This window comes from Schistocerca americana, chromosome 3 (genome assembly GCF_021461395.2).
Source record: "Schistocerca americana isolate TAMUIC-IGC-003095 chromosome 3, iqSchAmer2.1, whole genome shotgun sequence".
Taxonomy (NCBI): Eukaryota; Metazoa; Arthropoda; class Insecta; order Orthoptera; family Acrididae; genus Schistocerca; species Schistocerca americana.
In genome coordinates, this window is record NC_060121.1 from 301,530,852 (window position 1) to 301,550,934 (window position 20,083).

General features: G+C 44.5%; 4 non-coding genes across 4 annotated transcripts; 2 read left to right on the forward strand and 2 right to left on the reverse strand.

Annotated features, from left to right (window-relative positions):
- Nucleotides 1-4,984: 4,984 nt before the first annotated feature.
- On the reverse strand, nt 4,985-5,056 carry Trnaa-cgc. The gene has a single exon. It is a non-coding gene; the product is annotated as a tRNA-Ala (tRNA).
- Nucleotides 5,057-11,560: 6,504 nt separating this feature from the next.
- Nucleotides 11,561-11,632, forward strand: Trnas-gcu. The gene has a single exon. It is a non-coding gene; the product is annotated as a tRNA-Ser (tRNA).
- A 5,979-nt stretch (nt 11,633-17,611) lies between these two features.
- On the reverse strand, nt 17,612-17,683 carry Trnaa-cgc. Its single transcript has one exon. It is a non-coding gene; the product is annotated as a tRNA-Ala (tRNA).
- Nucleotides 17,684-17,802: 119 nt separating this feature from the next.
- On the forward strand, nt 17,803-17,874 carry Trnaw-cca. Its single transcript has one exon. It is a non-coding gene; the product is annotated as a tRNA-Trp (tRNA).
- Nucleotides 17,875-20,083: the final 2,209 nt, after the last annotated feature.

Genomic DNA, 20,083 nt, shown 5'->3' on the forward strand with positions numbered 1-20,083 from the left:
TCGCAGCGGCACGAAGTGCCCCAAGAATATACCAAGTCACCGACGGAAGTCGACAAACAACTCGACCTCCGCCAGACGCACAGGGCGAACGAGCTGAAAGGCTGTCGCGTGACGGCGACGCTGGTGTCCGTAACCCAGTCGTACACCACCCGGAAATGCAAGGAGGCCAAACTCCGGAACCCCAACCGACAGATGCGGAAGTGAAGGAACCCCCAACTGAGGCTCTTAGAGAAATTAACGCGAGGAACTCTGAGACAACGACAGCACCGCTCTCACCACTGTCTTCTTCCACCGAACCACCAGAACATTCTCCTGACTTGTCTCCTACGGGATCCCTGCGGAGGAGGAAGAAGTCAAAAAAGCGTCGTTTGGCACACCAAGCGGCAGAGTCTTTGGCCCCAGCTCTCAGGGAAAAGCTGAAACATCTACAGAACAAGGATCAGAAGGCAGAAGATCTGGAGCCAGCAGGGACTACTGGGCACCCAAACAGAAAGGAAAGGCAAGAAGACCCGGGGGGTGAACATCACCCATCGCAAACTGGGATCACGACCAAAGTTCCAGGATGTGGTTCATTGCCAGGTCACCTCGCACCAGCAGCACCAGTCAATTGGGCGGACGATGACGCGGAACAGGGTGTCGATAACATGGACGGTGACCCAAGTCAAGAAGAAGACCTTTTTTATTAATAGAGTTGGCAAGATCGCCTTGAGACTAAACGAGGGACTGATGACGACAGACAGATTCCATATGCAAGTATTATGCAGTCAATAAACTTACCTGAACTATCTGGCACATGCTCCAAACTTATAATGTGACCACATTAAATATTAACAAAATTCAAAATGCCACTAAAATAGCCGCACTTCAAGATTTTCTCTATCAGTCGGACACCGATATTGCCCTTTTACAGGAAGTACTCATTCGAGACCTTCTTATCCCAGGATTCAATGCTATTATAAATGTGGCTCTTGAACATAGTTGTGGGACGGCTATTCTTGCCAGAGAGGGCATCGAAATGACAGACATTTGTAAATTAGACTCTGGGAGGGGCATTCGGTGTAACATCCATAATACAGCTATTATAAATGTTTATGCACCATCAGGCAACAATGCACGAGAAGAAAGGGCCACGTTTTACAAACGTGATATCTTAATTTTACTTCAGGACAATCCTGCTGATGTTTTGCTTGGAGGTGACTGGAATTGCGTACTCAATGACAAGGACCAACGGCCAAATTTTAATAAGTCCGAGGAGTTACAGCATCTGGTGTCGCACATGAAATGGTCAGATGCTTGGGAACTGAAATTGCCTACATTGGTCAAATTTACTTACTTTAGTAGCAGGTCGCAAAGTCGGATTGACCGATTCTATGTCTCATCTACTTTAGAAAATGATGTTGCTGGCGTTGAAGTAATACCTACCTTTATTTCCGACCACCTAGGCGTAAAATGCAGCATACGGTTAAGAAAACAGTCGGCTTACTGGGGCAGGCCCTTATGGAAACTGAATATAAGCATGTTATTGGAGGACGCCTTAGCTGCAGAAATACAAGAGACTTGGCGGGCCGCCTTACGAGTGCGTCACAAACATCGGTCCAACGTTGAATGGTGGACCGCTGTGGCGAAGAAAAAATTAAGGGCGACTCTGATAGCGTTTAGCAAGGGGAGGATGAGGTGGATAAACCACACACAACAGAGTTCCACTACGCCTGCTTACGCGATCTTTACGAGGAGCCAATGTCCCAGGACATCTTAATACAGATCAACAAAACAAAAGCAGCGCTACTCAATATTAAGAGATCACAGCTAGAAGGATTAAAAATCAGATCGCACTCACATAGTATCGTGGACGACGAAAATGCCTCAATGTATCACCTCATACAACACGCCAAACAAAGGCGACGAAATTTTATAGGGTCCCTCAGAGCCGAAGATCAGAGAGTCCTCACCAACCAGAAGGACATGATCGACGAGGCGTATCGATTTTACAATACCCTATATAGTGTCAATCAGATAGACGACAATGCTGTACGAGACCTTTTATCATCAACAGCCCTAGAGAACACTATAGCGGAAGAGGACAACCGCAACTTCTATGCTGACCTCACCACGGATGACGTTTTTGACGTAATTAGGTGCTCACCTTCCAAGACGTCACCAGGTCCAGATGGGCTGCCACTGGAGTTTTACCGAACGTATTGGCACATTATAGGCAATGCATTCACGGACATGATCAACGAAATTCTTCATGGGGTGGATGTCCCAGTGGCCTTCAAACAGAGCATAACAGTGTTACTTCCAAAGGGCAGGACCACAGGTTTAAAGGATATCACAAAGACACGGCCCATAAGCCTATTGAATTCTGACTACAAAATCGTAGCTAGGGTTCTTAAAGAAAGACTGCAACCGATTTTAGGAAAGATCATCGGTAGTCATCAGACTTCTCTTCCAGGGCGCAGTATCTTTACAACTGTAAGTGCGTACAGGGACATAGTTTCCATTTTTGCAAATACAACAGCAAATGGTGGTCTGGCTTTTATAGACTTTAGCAAGGCATTTGACAGGGTCAATCATGACTATCTTCTGAAAACCATGACCTACATGGGGTTTAATGATGGTAATGTGAACGTTTTAGCCAACATCTTAAATGGTTTAACAACGAAAGTAACTATTAATGGTCATCGCACTAAAGATATTCCCATAGCCAGTGGAGTCCCTCAGGGGAGTCCATTGTCAATGATGTTATACGTAGTTGCCTTGGAACCACTTTTAAGAAGGTTAGACGACGTATTAGAGGGCATGCTAGTGTCAGGCATGAAACAGGTGACGAACGCATTCGCAGATGACGTAGGAGTGATAATTCGCAGCGCCGCAGACATCGCAAGGTTAACAGATGACTTGCAGTCGTACTGCACCGCATCGGGTGCGAGAATCAATGACACGAAGAGCGTTTTTCTAAATCTGCACGGACTATCTGACGTCACCATCACTTGGGCGAGGGACCGGCATACTGCCCTGGGAGTTACCCTCTACAGCTGCCCTCTTCGGATAATAGCATCTAACTGGAGAACTGTACTCGACAAGATCCGTGGCGCGCTCATTTTAAATCATATGAGGGACGTCAATATCAAGCAAAAAAGTTAAGTTGATAAACTTAGCAGTTTTATCCAGAGCAACTTACATCGGACAGACTTTGCCAATACCCAAAGGAATAGCTAAAGCGATAATGTCCACCATATGTAGACACATTTGGCACGGGAATATCTTTCGAGTTGCTGTGGACACGTTGACTTTACCACCGGAAGAGGGAGGCCTCGGTCTCACAGATGTCCACAAAAGATTTACTGCCTTATTCCTTAAGCGGTCTTTGCAAGTTATCGAAAGTCAACCAGACGGTCTGACAGCTAAATTATTCAACTTTTTCAAACCACAAAGCTTCCAACCGCCGATAGATATAAGTCTGATTAATTATAAATTAAAACATATTAGGTTCTTCTACTTTGAATTAAGCTACATGAGCTGTATAGTACGGGATAAACGCAAGAGAAACTATCGCTATATATTCAATAGTTTACGAACGGCGGCAAATTGCAATAAGACACAGGCCAAGAACCCAAACCGCGACTGGAAAACTACATGGAACAACATTAACAACAAGTTACTACCAACGGAAGTTCAGGTGGCATGGTACAGAGTGGTGAATAACGTCATTAGTACTAACGAGAAACTCCATTCCATAGGTCTCAGTGACACAAACACTTGTCAGAAATGCAACGAGACTGACACTTTGGATCACCGCTTTGTCTGCAAAGGGTGTAAAGATATTTGGGAAGAGGTAAAGCAGCAGGTCGCCTTTCTGACCCGCACCGATGTGAGAGAGCTAAATTTGAATCTAATTTTCTTCCCAGAAAAGGTCTTTTTTCCTACACCAAAACATAATGCAATATTATGGCTTCTTGGGAACTACGTAAGTTACATTGTCAATTCGAAAGGTGACGATAATATCATGGAATACCGGACATATCTCCATGAGCAATACTTCCAAATACTCCACAAACAAGATCACAAAAAGAATTTTGGAAATATGTTAAGAATCCTTTTCCACAAACAGGGAGTAGGTTAAGATGTCCCAGTATCAATCATCCCCAGGAAGAAGCGAGCTAAAGTAGGGGACTGCTGGTGAGGGTGAAGTACGGTGGGGACTTCGTGTGCCCCGTGGCCGCTACGGTAGCCGTGAAGGCCTCATCAGAACCCCGAAACAGCTATGCTTACGGCGGTATCACTAATAGCAGCTGCATTTAGAATCACAGTTCATGCTTCTCCCGAAGTGGATCTTCAAATTAATTTCCTTCTTTCATTTCAAATAAAAAAAAAATTAAAAGAAATAAAAAAACTAGATAACTAAATAACTAAATACAATAAAACACAAAATAAAAATTATAATAATGATAAAAAAAGGGTAGAAGAATGCTCGCTTTCGACGTGGGCGGCCCGTTATCTTTTTCATGGCCACAGCAATTTAAAAAAAAAATAAAAAAAAATTAAAAAAAGTGGTTAAGGCGTCTCAAAAAAAAAAAAGGTTGGTAGAAAAAAAAGTGGTTAAGGAGTCTGACTAAGAAAAATAAAGTGGTTAACAAAAAAAAAAAAAAAGTCGTAGAGCATTCGACCGCAGATCGAGAGGTCCCCGGTTCAATCACGGGTGCCCCCTTCATTTTTCAGTATCTCGAAAAAACAAGTGGCGATTGTCGCGGTGAGTTGCAAATACATGTTTGAGATGCACCCTGCACGCCATACCGAAGGCTTTGGAGCAACATTCCAATGGGGGGGGATCGCAGCCCAGGGTCTTGCAGGTCATCGTCCTCCCGCCATGAGGTCGAACTGTACGAAATCCACTTGCTTGGGGGAAGAATCTTGTACACTGAATTTTGTAGAATATGGTGATAGGCAAAAGTTTTCATGTACTGCTGCACGGAGAAACAAAAATTGGAGGAGCTGGGATTTGAACCCAGGACTTTCTGCATGCGAAGCAGACACTCTACCACTGAGTTACACCCCCGCCAGAGCAAGTACATCTGGGACGAGTGTCTCGTGGATCCTAATGTCATTATTTCTTAGGTTTGAACGGTACAGTAAGTGTTCGAGGAACCTATTCATGACGAGACCTAAGCAGCGTCGACTCCGTGGCGCAACGGCGCATTCCGGCTCTAGCTGTCAGCGCGTTAGGACGTGTCCGCTGCTGCTCCGTGTACGTTAGTGGTGACGCCGCGTCCTGAGTTTAGTTTGTTGCTGTTTGTGAATTTCTGTGTTTCTACGTGTCTGGTGTCATTGTGCTAAGTTTCTGTGTATTTTCGTCCGTTATAACGGTTGTGTTTTGGTGGAATTTCGGTCTATTACCGGAATCTCCTCGCGACTGAAGAAAAATGGCTGGAATTGTACGGAAGAATACCCTGGTTTTCTCTTTTGAGAAGGAAACGCGTGCAGTGCAACCTACGGCTTTGGAAATCCATGACTGGCTGACCGACGTAATTGGAGTAAGTTCTGATTCCGTACATACCACCCAGTTAGATGCTGACAAACACTGTGTCTTTGTAAAAATTTTTAATCCTGTTGATGTTGAGAAGCTGTTATTGAGGTGCGGTAGTGTTGCTGAATTTGTGCACAGAGATGGGTCTAAAAGTAGTATTTCAATTCGCAAAGCGGATATCACGTATAAATCTGTCAGAGTGCTCAACGTTCCTATTGAATTAGATAATCAGCTGATTAAAGAGGCGCTTTCGAAATACGGGGAGATCCAGTCTGTTGTCAACGAAAGGTGGTCGAAACTGTATAAATTGCAGTGTTTCAATGGCATTCGATCAGTAGAAATGGAAGTTAAAGCCAATATCCCATCTTTTATTTCTATTGCTGGTCATAAGGCGCATATCGTATATTCAGGGCAGGTGCAGACATGTAATATTTGCAATGCAACGGGTCATTTCCGTCAAGACTGTCCCCGCCGTGTCTATGTCCTTAAAAATAGCCTTACGCAGCGTCAGCGACTTACGCTTAATGATGTTCTGCCTAACAATCATCAACCTCCCCCAGCCGGTAATGAGGGAGCCAGTACTTCTGAAGTAACTGCCGTAAATGTCGCTGATTTCCCTCCCTTGCATGTAATTACCGATCGCAGTTCTTCTACCCACGAATGCGATCTGCAAACTAAAAAGAGACCTTTAGACACAACTGAAGACTGTTCAGACGATGATATACCACAGTCCAACCGTAAACAAAAGCAATGCAGCGAGGGTGCAGGTGAGGACGTAGACAGTAAACATGCGGCAGTGACGCCAGCAGCAGAGGCCCTCCCGCCGTCAGCTGCTGTTGCCACAGTGTTAGAAAACGTGGACGCGGATACACTGGCTCCGACCACGGTAACACGGAAGCCGAGTTCTGAGGACCAGAAAGTGATGGATCGGACTCAGCCTTGCGAATCTACATACACACAGCACTCCCTCCCCGATGCACAGATAGAAGTCGCGGAAGGAACTGAAACTGGAACTAGACTTAGCCAACAGGACTGTGTAGAGGCCACCTCCGAACAATCGGCGCAAGATGCGGATCACTCGCGGCCACACACTGCCACTGCAGAGGTTCAACGACGCAGGCTAAAACCTCAACCGAACCTCAAAGCATCTCGTCATGCCGATAAACAAAAACTAGGAAAAGATGATGTGAAAGCCAAAAACGTATCATATGAAATAATTACTGCAGTATCCCCTGAGAAAAACTCACAGAACGTTGATGGTGCAAAACCCCACTGTAAAGATAAGTCTGACCCAGTAAAGAATTCGTCACTGAACTGACACAGCCAAGTCTAACTCGAGAAATGATACTGCTAAGTGCCACCAGGTTCCTGCACAATTTCGGTGACAACGGAATTACCAATCTGCGAAATTCGTATTTGACTGTTTTTAATATAGTTCTTTTTCTTCTTTTTCTTCTATTACCTCCAGGAGTAATTGTTATTTTTCTCTGACAGTAGGGATTTTTTTCCTTATTTTCACGAGGAACCTACATGTGCCAGGCATACACAATAACAACTATAAACATTAACAGGATTAAGTCAGAAACGAAGATTGCTGCTCTCAAGGATTTCCTTTACGAATCAGGAACTGACATTGCTTTGCTGCAAGAAGTCGCGATGCCTGACCTTAAAGTTGCCGGCTATGTAGCAATACTAAATATCTCACTCGAAACAAGGGTGGGGACAACAATTTTAATCCGGGAAGGGATCCCTGTAACTGATGTCGAGAGACTGGACTCGGGCAGAGCAATAGGAATTAAACTTTTTGACGTTACTATTATTAACCTGTATGCCCCGTCAGGGACCTCCAATAGACCAGCAAGGGCAAATTTTTTTAGAGAAGAAATGACATATTTATTACGGAAAAACCCGCCAGAACTTTTAATTGGCGGCGATTTTAACTGTGTACTAAATAAAAAAGATCAGACTCCCAATTTTAATTGCTGTAACGTATTCAAGCGGTTAGTAACGGATCTAAAACTCAGAGATACTTGGGAAATTAAATATCCCACTGTTGTTGCATATACGTATATAGCTACACAGTCCTGTAGCAGGATTGATAGGATATATGTGTCACAAGGTATGGAAAGATCCTTAGTTAAAGTCGAGACAGTTCCTGTATATTTCTCCGACCATTGCAGTATGCTGGCTTCCATCAATTTAAGGGCACAACCAACTCGCCGTTTAAGAAGTCAGTGGAAGCTGAATGTATCTTTGCTACAGGACGATGAGTTAGCAGATGTTGTCAACGAAACGTGGAACATGTGCTTGCGCTCGATAGGTCGCTATGTGACTGTTACGGACTGGTGGTGCAACAGGGCCAAACCAAAACTGAGGAACGTTTTAATTCAGTACAGTCTTCTTGAGTTCTCTGGATCGTTGAACACCGTAGAATTTTATTACGCAATGTTACGGAACTTGTATGAACAGGCGAGCACTTCCGGCATTCGCTTGGAAGACATTCAAAAAACTAAGGCCAAATTACTCCGCATTAAACAACAACAGCTGGAAGGACTAAAAGTAAGGTCAAAAGCCAAGACATTATCAGAGGACGAAACTGCTTCCTTATATCACCTATTGAGACACGCAAAACATAGGAGACGAACCTTTCTTGATGAGATCCAGACTCCGACCGGTCTGACCATTACTTCTCAGAAAGAGATCGTCAACGAGGTTTTCAAGTATTACCACAATCTCTATTCCGCCAGTCAGTTATGCGAAGAATCCTTCGAAGAATTTCTTGGCGGCATAGTTCCTTAGCTGTCAGAAGAGGAAAATGAAGGACTTCTTACTGATTTCACTGAAGAGGATCTCCACGACACGGTCCGCAAGTCTCCTTTAAACAAGTCACCGGGGCCGGATCGGTTGCCCGTTGAATTTTATCTACGATACTTGCCACTCATCGGAGAAAAGTTTACTCAAATGGCAAACGAGATTATCCAAGGAAAACCACTACCTGCTCCTATGAAAGAATGCACAATAGTATTAGTTCCTAAGACTACATCGAAGCGCAATCTACACAACTTTCGCCCTATTTCGTTGCTTAACTCCGACTACAAAATCATAGCTAGACTGTTAAATAACAGACTTTCACTTTTAGCCAAAAAAATAGTAAGTCCACATCAGTCATGTGTATCTGGCAGAACTATTTTCAAAAGTATTGCGGAATACAGGAATTTAATTGCCATCACCTCTGTGACGAACATCAAATGTGCCATTTGTTTTATCGATTTTCACAAAGCCTTCGACCGTGTGGATCACAGGTTCCTTCTTACAACAATGAGAAAAATAGGCTTTGACGAACGAGTTCTCAGTGTGATCACGAACGTTGCATTGGGAATCAGCGCAAGTATCTCTGTCAACTGCCAAAGAACTAAGCAGATCCCGATACGGCGTGGCGTTCCTCAAGGCAGCCCGCTTTCCATGCTTCTATTCGTCTTTTCCTTGGAGCCGTTACTCCGCAGTCTTCACGTCAATCTAACAGGTATTACGTTAGCAGGTCACAAAACAGTCACAAATGCATACGCTGATGATGTAGGCGTCGTATTACGGAACGTCGATGACATTACCAAATTAGAATTGCTCATTAAAAAGTACTGCAGCGTGTCGGGAGCTACCGCCAATGCTAATAAGAGCAGATTGCTAAACCTGCGGGGTTTTCAACACGTAACTGTCACTTGGGCAACACAGGTCACTCAGCGCAAATCACTTGGGACGACTCTGACTATGTGTCCAATCAAAATGGCGGCCATTAATTGGAAAACAATATCCGGGTGCATTCAAGGAGCCACCAGAGAAAACCTGCTCCGACCTTTAAATCAGTTTCAAAGAATTCGTTTAATTAATAATTGCCTTTTATCAAAAGCTTATTATACGGCGCAACTCTTTCCACTCCCCACCATGATCGCTGGAAAGATAATGTCAATCGTCACTAACTACCTATGGCGAGGTGAAGTGTTTAGAGTGACTGGGAGAACAGCTACCCTAGATCCCAGCAATGGAGGACTGGGATTAACGGACATTAAGGCCTCTGCTCTTTTCCTCAAACGGACCACTAGTCTTCTCAACGAAAATGCTACCAGCATTACAACTAAGTTATTTGAAATTCTTACACCTGCAAGTCTCCACGCGCCAGTTGATGTGCAAAAAATCAATCCCCGCCTTCGTCATGTGCGTACATTTTTCATCGATCTGAGTTATATTAATAGCGAAATAACTAATTCGCGGCAGTTAACGGCCCGAGCAATTCTGTGTCTCAAAAAGAAAAATGAAGGGAAGAATAAAATAGAGGAAAATATCCGCATTACGATTGGACAACTATATGGAAGAATATTAACCTGCGTGTTCTCTCCTCCGACGCAAAAACATCATGGTACAAATCGGTCAACAATATAGTTAGTACCAACGAACGGTTGCACTCAATCGGGATTAGCCAAACAAACCTTTGTCTCAAATGTAATCTCGTCGATACAACAGTACACAGATTCACGTGTGCTGGGCATATGAAGAACTGGCAATGGTTGAGAGACCAATTGGCTTTTCTGACACGATCGCCCACGGACAATTTTCAGCCTCTGATACTTCTCCGGCCACAGGTACAGTATTTCCCTGCAACCAAAAACAACTCAATTCATTGGTTAATAGGAACATACGTTAGCTATGTCATTAATAACTTAGGAACCGACAATCTCATTGATTTTCATATGTACCTGAAAAATGAATATGATAGAATAGTTAAATATCCAGGCCATAAACAGACGTACGGCAACATGCTCAAAATTGTCTTTGAGCGACTGGGCATCGGATAACAGAGACGAGCAAACAAAAGACTCCGTTTTATACAACAATAATTGGAGCAGCAAAGAACCGTATATGATTCAGCTCATCTTAAATTTTAAGTACCATATTTAAGTAGAACAAATGAAGGGAGTCCTGCAATTTATTTCACGCATTTATTAAGAGAAGAAAGTCATTTATTTTACGATTATCCTCAACCAGCCATTCAATTCAATTTTTGCAATTATGAAGCCTAGCCAAGATCGACAATTAATAATACAAAATTCAAAGCACGCAATAAATGGAAATACCGTCACTAGGTGACAGATGAGAGGCGGCATTGAGGCCAGGCCTCAGCATTTTTTGACCCCTGCCCTCCTTGCCGACGCTTATCTGACACTGAAATCTAAAAAAATAAAAAAATTAAAAAAAAAAGTGGCTAGGATACCTGGCTTTCACCCAGGAGGCCCGGGTTCGATTCCCGGTACCGGAACGGAATTTTTTCCACACGAATCGTGACATGTTTGAGCTGTCCGAGCGGCCGTTTCCCGTCCTGCTCGCAATATAGCTACTGTTTCGTGACCGTCAGCAGAATATAGACTAGGGAAGCAGACACACGACGACCACAGAAAAAAAACAAAAAAAAAATTAAAAAAATGGATAAGGCGTCGGACTTAAAAAAAAAAAGTGGCGCAATTGGTTAGCGCAAGGTACTTATAAGGCAGTAGCCGTGAGCAATGGCGGGGTTGTGAGTTCGAGCCTCACCTGGGGCATACTTTTATTTCGTAGCAGCTGACTATGGAAGCATCGGGACGCTAAAAAAAAAAAAAAAAAAAAAAAAAAAAAAAGTAGCGCGTCTGACTCCAGATCAGAAGGTTGCGTGTTCAAATCACGTCGGGGTCACAATGAAATTTTCGTTTACGAAAGCCATAGGCGAGTATGTCAGTTTAATCAGATACCAAACGATTACGGAGAACGGACGAACAGAACTTGCTTGAAAAAAGCTACTAGTGCAATTTTCGCGTTCTGACATTAAGGTGAAGGCGCCGACTCGCACTTTCTCCGGGCGCGAAGTGTCTAGTATTTTTGATATTTATATCGTTTAACGCTAATATATAACTGAGAGATAATGATTACGCAATATTTTGCTCGATTAGACGTCTTTAGCCAGGCAGAGTATAATATTTTTCCTTAAGTTATGGGAACAGAAAGATCGTGAAAGGGGGTATAGCTCAGTCGTAGAGCATTCGACTGCTGATCGAGAGGTCCCCGGTTCAATCTCGGGTGCCCCCTTCATTTTTCAGTATCTCGAAAAAACAAATGACGATTGTCGCGGTGAGTTGCAAATACATGTTTGAGATGCACCCTGCACGCCATACCGAAGGCTTTGAAGCAACATTTCAATGGGGGGGATCGCAGCCCAGGGTCTTGCAGGTCATCGTCCTCCCGCCATGAGGTCGAACTGTACGAAATCCACTTGCTTGGGGGAAGAATCTTGTACACTGAATTTTGTAGAATATGGTGATAGACATTCGCGCCTCGTCTTCGGCGCGAGACGGACGTGTGGCGGCCGCTGCGGACGTTTCGTGTCAACAAGGCTGTTTTCCTGCGAGCCAGGTAGGCCGGCTCGCAAGCGCATTACTTCACTTCATTGTGTATTGATTTGATGAAAATGAGAAAAGACACGATTAAATTCGCTTTCGACAGAAATTTCGTACGACCGAAAGCTTTTGAAATCAAACTGTGACTCACAGAAAAAGTTGGAATTACTAAAGATGATTTAGTTGGAGTGCATTTATCGTTTGTGACTAACTCGGCATATGTGAAATTGGCAGACCCTGCTAAATGTGTCGCAATTGTTGAACAATGTGGAAGTATTATTAAGTTTAATCACTTAGACGGCTCAGTTAAGCGATGTCGTAGTATCCTATGCTGGGATGGGAATACGGACAGTAAGAGTATTTGAGCTTCCTTTTGAAATGCCTGTAGTCGAAATCAATCGTGTTCTCGGGGCGTATGGCGGGGTAATTTCCAATGTTGCGGAATTGTGGTCAGAGCCGCACATGTTTCCCGTTTTGAATGGCGTTCGCCAGGTTAAGATGGAACTTCTCAAGCACGTTCCTTCCTTTGTAATTATTGGAGGATACCGTGCGTTGATCATTTACGATGGGCAGCCTCGTACCTGTGCCATTTGTAACTCGACAGAGCACGTACGTGCTGAGTGCAGTAGACGGAGGGTTCCTCAATTATCAAGTGTAGAGTCCGCAGGTGCAGGGCCTGTAGTTCACCTGCAGATGACGTACGCTGCTGCCACGTCACCTTTGCGATCAGCTCGGCAGACATCTTTCGAACTAGGGGACCAATGCGAGCATCCCGAGAGTGTTTTCAGCCATATAGACAGTGGTAGATCCGTAGCTATGACTAACCATACGGCGCCCCAGCGCACCACCAATGAAAGTCAGGTACCTGTACCTTCCGACTGTGCCGATCCTTCTCGTAGCTCGCGAGCAGAACCTTCTGCGGTTACTGTGGATACCTCCCTGCAACCGCCTGATTGCGAACGACAGGACGAGACCAACACGAAAGTAGCGGCAACGGACGATCCAGTTAAGAATATTGTTGGGCAAGACATGATCATAGATCACTCGATCATCCAACTGACACAAGGAGTGAATGACTACGGTTCTGCTTCCCACAGCGCGGCTGACAGGCCCCCTGCGACAGAGGCGAGTCTACCTGCGGTAGAACTTTCTTCCACGCCTGGTGAAAAGAGCAGCGTTGGATCTTCGACTAGGACACAGGACCGGCTTGCATGGCCGACTTCGTCTCCGCATTCGTCCGAAAAATCCCCCGATTCGTCTCCAGAGCGGTCAAGATCGCCTCGGAAAGCTAGGAAACGTCGCAAAAAGCGGTTAGCACACCAGGCTGCTGAAAGCTTAGCCCCGGCTCTGCGGGATAGGTTGAGAAGCATTCAGGAACAGACAACGATCGAAGACCATGGCCGGAGGGAACCTGAGGTCGGAAGCATAACATCGCATCTACGGACATCACCTGAGAACGATGTCCGGGACGAAGGAGCACCAGGCCTCGAATTTTCAGACCATCAGGACGTACCTAATTCCCAACGTAGACAATCTACCCAAAATAGTCGTTATGACTGGGCAGACGATACGGAGACAACAATGCCACATGTATCTGCGAACAATGGTATGGCATGTTAACCGCAACGTCTCAAGCTCACGACTACACTTTGAGCCCACGAATGACACGTGAATTCGGCCTACATATGCCTAATCGCCGGAAAGTCCAGTAAACAATAACAGCTCTTGCTTATGGATCAAACGTATCACGTTCTGACTGTTAATATTAACAAGATCCAGAGTGCAACTAAAATTGCTGCCCTCCGGGACTTCATATATCAGTCCGATACCGATATTGCGCTTTGTCAAGAAGTGTGTTTTTCAAATTTGTATGTTCCGGGATTTACTGCAATTCTCAATGTCGCCTCAGAAAGCGCTTGCGGCACCGCTGTCCTGGTCAAGGAAGGTATTGCAATAACAGATGTAACCATGTTGGAATCGGGGCGGGGAATCAGTTTTAAGATTTTCGGTGTTACGATTATAAATGTTTATGTACCTTCGGGAAGCAGTGGTCGAACAGAAAGAGCCAATTTTTTTAAAAATGATCTAGTGTATTTACTAAAGGGAAATCCCGTTGATGTAATAGTCGGAGGTGACTGGAATTGTGTCCTACACAGGAAAGACCAAACACCAAATTTCAATTTCTCCCCAGAACTAGACGGTCTTGTGAAAACAATGAAATGGCAGGACGCTTGGGAGGTCAAATACCCCGTGTCTGTCCAGTACACATATTTTAGCACTAAAGCGCAAAGTCGGATCGACCGTATATACGTAAGTTCAAATTTAGCCAGCAAAATCAGTGGCGTCGAACGAATACCAACTTTCTTTTCCGACCATCTAGCACTAAGGTGCAGCATTGGACTTCCTAAACAGAAGACATACTGGGGCCGTCCTTTTTGGAAATTGAATATCGCCATGCTTCGAGATAACGCCCTAACTGAGCAGTTAGAAGCTTCTTGGCAACTTTTACTCCGACAAAGCCACAAATACCGGTCAACGATAGATTGGTGGACGTTATGCGCCAAAACGAAACTTAGATCTACTCTCATTTCTTACAGTAGGGAAAGGGCACTTTGGTCTCGGCGCACTGTCGAATTCTATTATACTTGTCTGCGTGACCTTTATGATATGCCCATGTCCGCGGCTGTCAGAACGGGTATCAAACAGGTCAAGGCCGAACTTCTTAGTCTTAAACGCATACAGCTGGAAGGAATGACAATAAAATCACGAGTTCAAATCACAGTGGAAGAAGAACACGCTTCACTCTATCATCTACTCCAGCACGAAAAACATCGTCGAAGAAATTTTATTCAGTCATTGCTCTCTAAAGATCAAAGTATTTTAACTCAACAAAAAGATATTTTAAACGAAGCTCATAGGTATTATAATCAATTGTACAGTGCTCTCCAGTATAACCCAGATCGTGGACAGGAACTGCTCCGAAACTGTGATATGGAACAACTGGTAACTGCGGAACACAACAGGAGCCTCACTGTTGAAATCCTGTCTGAAGACATTTTAGCAGTAATTAAAAGCTCACCTGTTAAAAAATCACCTGGGCCCGACGGTTTACCCGTAGAATTTTATTCCCAATATTGGCATATTATAAGGAATAAATTCACACAAGTCGTCAACGAAATCTTGAGTGGAGGGCACATACCTGACGAAATGAAAGCGTGTGTCACTGTTTTACTTCCTAAGGGAAACAATTCGGATGTCAAACAGCTCAACAAAATGAGACCGATATCCTTAATGAACTCTGTTTTTTACAACCCTGGCAATAATTTTATAATCAGACTCCGACCGGTGTTTGATACAGTAATTGGTCCCCATCAAACGTGTCTCCCGGGTCGGAATATTTTTAAAACAGTCTGCGAATACAGGGACATAATCAGTATCTTCTCAACGACATTGACGAAGGCTGGCCTCGTTTTTATCGACTTTTCTAAAGCCTTTGATAGGGTAAACCATGAATATTTATTTACCACTCTGATGCATATAGGTTTTAACGACAAATTTTTAATTGTCTTAAAAAATCTATTGCAAGGCATGAAAACCAAAATTTTAATAAATGGACACTATACTCAAGATGTCGAAATAGCAAATGGTGTCCCGCAGGGAAGTCCTTTATCAATGATGCTGTTTGTGGTAGCACTAGAACCTTTGCTGAAACGATTAAACAAGGAATTAGAAGGCATCTCAATTTCAGGGGTCAGTAACGCTTCCAACGCTTACGCCGACGACGTCGGTGTCATCGTCAGAAGTAATGACGACGTTGTAAGACTGAGGGAGATTGTTCGCCTTTACTGCTTCGCAACGGGAGCGCAAATCAACGATATGAAAAGCTCCTTTCTAAATCTCCATGGCTTCAGGAACACTGCCCTCGAATGGGCCAGGTCTGTAGACCATCACACTGCGTTAGGTGCGAGGTTCTACAGATGCCCCCTGCAAACAACGACATTCAACTGGAAGAAGGTCTTACATAGTATTCGAGGTACTTTAATAATGAACCGCCTTAGAGACTTGAACATTATCCAAAGGGTGCAATTAATCAACTGCGCTGTCCTTTCGAAAGCAGTATATGTAGGTCAAATACTGCCGATACCTAAAACGATATCCAAAACCATCATGAGCTTCATCTGCAAGTATGTTTGGAGAGGTGAGATATTTAAAGTGGCAGCCAGTACTATAACATTAAAACCGAGAGAAGGAGGCCTCGGACTGACCGATATCCGCCGTAAAACTACGCCTCTTCAGCTTTTAGAAGACCGCCACAATAATTTATCATCGAAACTTTTCCAAATCCTTACACCGGAGAGTATGGAACCACCTATTAACATAAGTAAAATATCTTACAAATTGCAGCACATCAGATTCTACTATTTAGAACTCAGTTACCTGCACTGCATTGTCGCGGATAGGACCAAAAGAAACTGTAGTTCCATCATGGATTGCCTTACTACAAAGGACAATCGCAACAGAATGGAATCAAAATATCCCACCCGAAATTGGCAAAATATATGGAAGAATATAAACAATAAAGTACTGTCCACCAATGTGCGCGGTGCCTGGTACAAGGTTGTCAATAATACCGTTGCCACAAATGAAAGATTACAGTCTATAGGATTGAGTGACACAAATCAGTGTCCACGTTGTAATGTGATAGACACCCTACGGCATCGTCTCATATGCAACGGCTACCAGGTCATTTGGGACAGAGTCCGCCAACAGGTGGCGTTTATCAATAGGAACGACGGCAGACACCATACTGTCGACATTCTCGTCAACCCCGAAAGCGTTGCTTTCCCTGTTCAGAAGAATAATGTTACCCTATGGCTACTGGGGAACTATGTCAATTATGTCATTAATAACCTCGGTCTGCCCGACGTACTGGACTATGAGCAACATGTATTACTGGAATATTATAAAATATGTGGACAACGACACAACAAGACATTGTATGGTAACATGCTAAAAATATTATTTGACAAACAAGGCATCGGATGAAGTACGCAATGACGAATAGCGGATAAAATATCGGAGTTTGCGATGCCAAAGTAGGGGATTGCTGCTAAGGGCGAAGTACGGTGGCGACTTCGTGGGCCCCAGGGCCGCTACGGTAGCCGTGAAGGCCTTCGCAGAACCCTGAAAAGGCCTTGCATTCTATGCCTGAATCCGCATGCAAAAAAAAAAGTTGAAAGAAAAGAGAAAAAAAAAGAGTGGCTAAGGCGTCTGAAAAAAGAAAAAAAAGGGGTATGATTCCTGCTTAGGGTGCAAAACAAAATGACACAAAAAAAAAGTCGTAGAGCATTCGACTGCAGATCGAGAGGTCCCCGGTTCAATCCCGGGTGCCCCCTTCATTTTTCAGTTTCTCGAAAAAACAAATGACGATTGTCGTGGTGAGTTGCAAATACATGTTTGAGATGCACCCTGCACGCCATACCGAAGGCTTTGGAGCAACATTTCAATGGGGGGGATCGCAGCCCAGGGTCTTGCAGGTCATCGTCCTCCCGCCATGAGGTCGAACTGTACGAAATCCACTTGCTTGGGGGAAGAATCTTGTACACTGAATTTTGTAGAATATGGTGATAGGCAAAAGTTTTCATGTACTGCTGCACGGAGAAACAAAAATTGGAGGAGCTGGGATTTGAACCCAGGACTTTCTGCATGCGAAGCAGACACTCTACCACTGAGTTACACCCCCGCCAGAGCAAGTACATCTGGGACGAGTGTCTCGTGGATCCTACTGTCATTATTTCTTAGGTTTTGAACGGTACAGTAAGTGTTTGAAGAACCTATTCATGACAAGACCTAAGCAGCGTCGACTCCGTGGCGCAACGGTAGCGCGTCTGACACCAGATAAGAAGGTTGCGTGTTCAAATCACGTCGGGGTCACAATGAAATTTTCGTTTACGAAAGCCATGGGCGAGTATGTCAGTTTAATCAGATACCAAACGATTACGGAGAACGGACGAACAGAACTTGCTTGAAAAAAGCTACTAGTGCAATTTTCGCGTTCTGACATTAAGGTGAAGGCGCCGACTCGCACTTTCTCCAGGCGCGAAGTGTCTAGTATTTTTGATATTTATATCGTTTAACGCTAATATATAACTGAGAGATAATGATTACGCAATATTTTGCTTGATTAGACGTCTTTAGCCAGGCAGAGTATAATATTTTTCCTTAAGTTATGGGAACAGAAAGATCGTGAAAGGGGGTATAGCTCAGTCGTAGAGCATTCTAGTCGCGCTTGAGACACGGAGCTACACGGACGTGCTGAGAGCGCTGTTAACCGGAGAGTTTGCGAGTTGTGATATTTGTGTTGTGTTTACTTTCTGTTAGAAATGCAGTGAAATTTTCCGTTAATTGTTTTGGAGTTTCTAACCGTTTTCGTTGTTATTATTTAGCGGCCTCGACCGCTTGTTAATTTCTGATATGGCCAGGTTATTTCCCAGGAAAAGTACCCTCCGCTTTGAATTTGAAAAGTCAACCCGTCACGTACAACCGACGTCACTGGAAATTCATGACTGGATAGTGGACGTTATTGGTATCAATTCTGATCAGGTGCACACTGCATATTACGACATGGAGCAATATTGTTTTTTTGTCAAATTGCTGAACCCTGTGTTGCTGGATAAGATACTCATGAAGCATGGCGGGCGAGTTGAATTCCGGCATCGGGATAACTCTGTAAGTACCGTCACCGTTACTAATGCCGACGTAGAATATAAAAATGTACGTATTTTTAATCTGCCCCCGGAAGTTGAATATTGTTATTTAAAAGATGTGTTAAGCAAGTATGGGGATGTCAAACAGATTCGAAATGAACGCTGGTCTAGCCAACATCGCTTGCAGTGTTTCAGTGGTGTTCGGTCAGTAGATATGCATGTGAAAGTCAATATTCCTTCCCATATTATGGTTTGCGATTACATGGTTCGCCGGCCGGGGTGGCCAAGCGGTTAAAGGCGTTACAGTCTGGAACCGCGAGACCGCTACGGTCGCAGGTTCGAATCCTGCCTCGGGCATGGATGTGTGTGATGTCCTTAGGTTAGTTAGGTTTAAGTAGTTCTAAGTTCTAGGGGACTGATGACCTTAGAAGTTAAGTCCCATACTGCTCAGAGCCATTTGAACCATTTGATTACATGGTTCAAGTTACGTACTCTGGTCAAACTTTGACGTGTCACATCTGCAATGAGAGTGGCCACATGCGTCAAGATTGTCCTAAACGGGTTTTCGTCTTAAAAAATTCCTTACAGCAACGGAAACGGCTAACGCTCGCGGAGATTATTACCGATAATCAAGCGGCAGAAAGTGCTACAGCCGGGGGTGTAGCTGCGTTGCCTGAACCGGAAGTCGTGCGCATTGAGGAATTTCCAACCTTGCCTCGGACAAGTACGGACGAACCGACACTTGCGACCGGAGACACTGCTACCAACAAACGGCGTAGGACTTGTGACGGTAGTAGTTCTGAGGACGAAGCCCACAGTACACCAGAATCAAAGAGACAGGACTCGCAGGAACGTAGATCTGATACTAAGTTCTTAAAAGGTTCCGTTCTAGTAGACGATATTTCCTCTGGCATGTCACATAGTGACATTTCAGCTGCTGTCGCGGCGTCGCAGGGGACGGATGGTCGGCCCTCCAACCAACCACAGCAACAGGTTCCGGTGGACCGACCGACATGTGAACAGCAGGTCGCTGCAGGGGTTCACCACGGCGTAAACAGTCGTGATAGTAAACAAACCACGCCTCTAGCTGAGGATGCCGAACAGCCAACGGCGGCGGCTCGCAACACGGCAACACAACAGGAATGTTGTCATAACACGGAACGCGAACATAAACAGCAGTCGGTGACGGAAAATGTCAACACACCACTTCATGTGGAGTTTGATAACAAACGTGTTGACAGCGAAAGTACTTCCGCAGCTGGGTTGCCGCCGGAGGACACGGCGCGAGTGATTGGTTGGTTGGTTGGTTTGGGGGATTAAAGGGACCAGACTGCCATGGTCATCGGTCCCTTTTTCCAAAGACATAGAACACCCACAGAGAACAAAAACGAGGAACAGAAGAGATCACAGACGATACAGAACAGGAGAGACTGAGA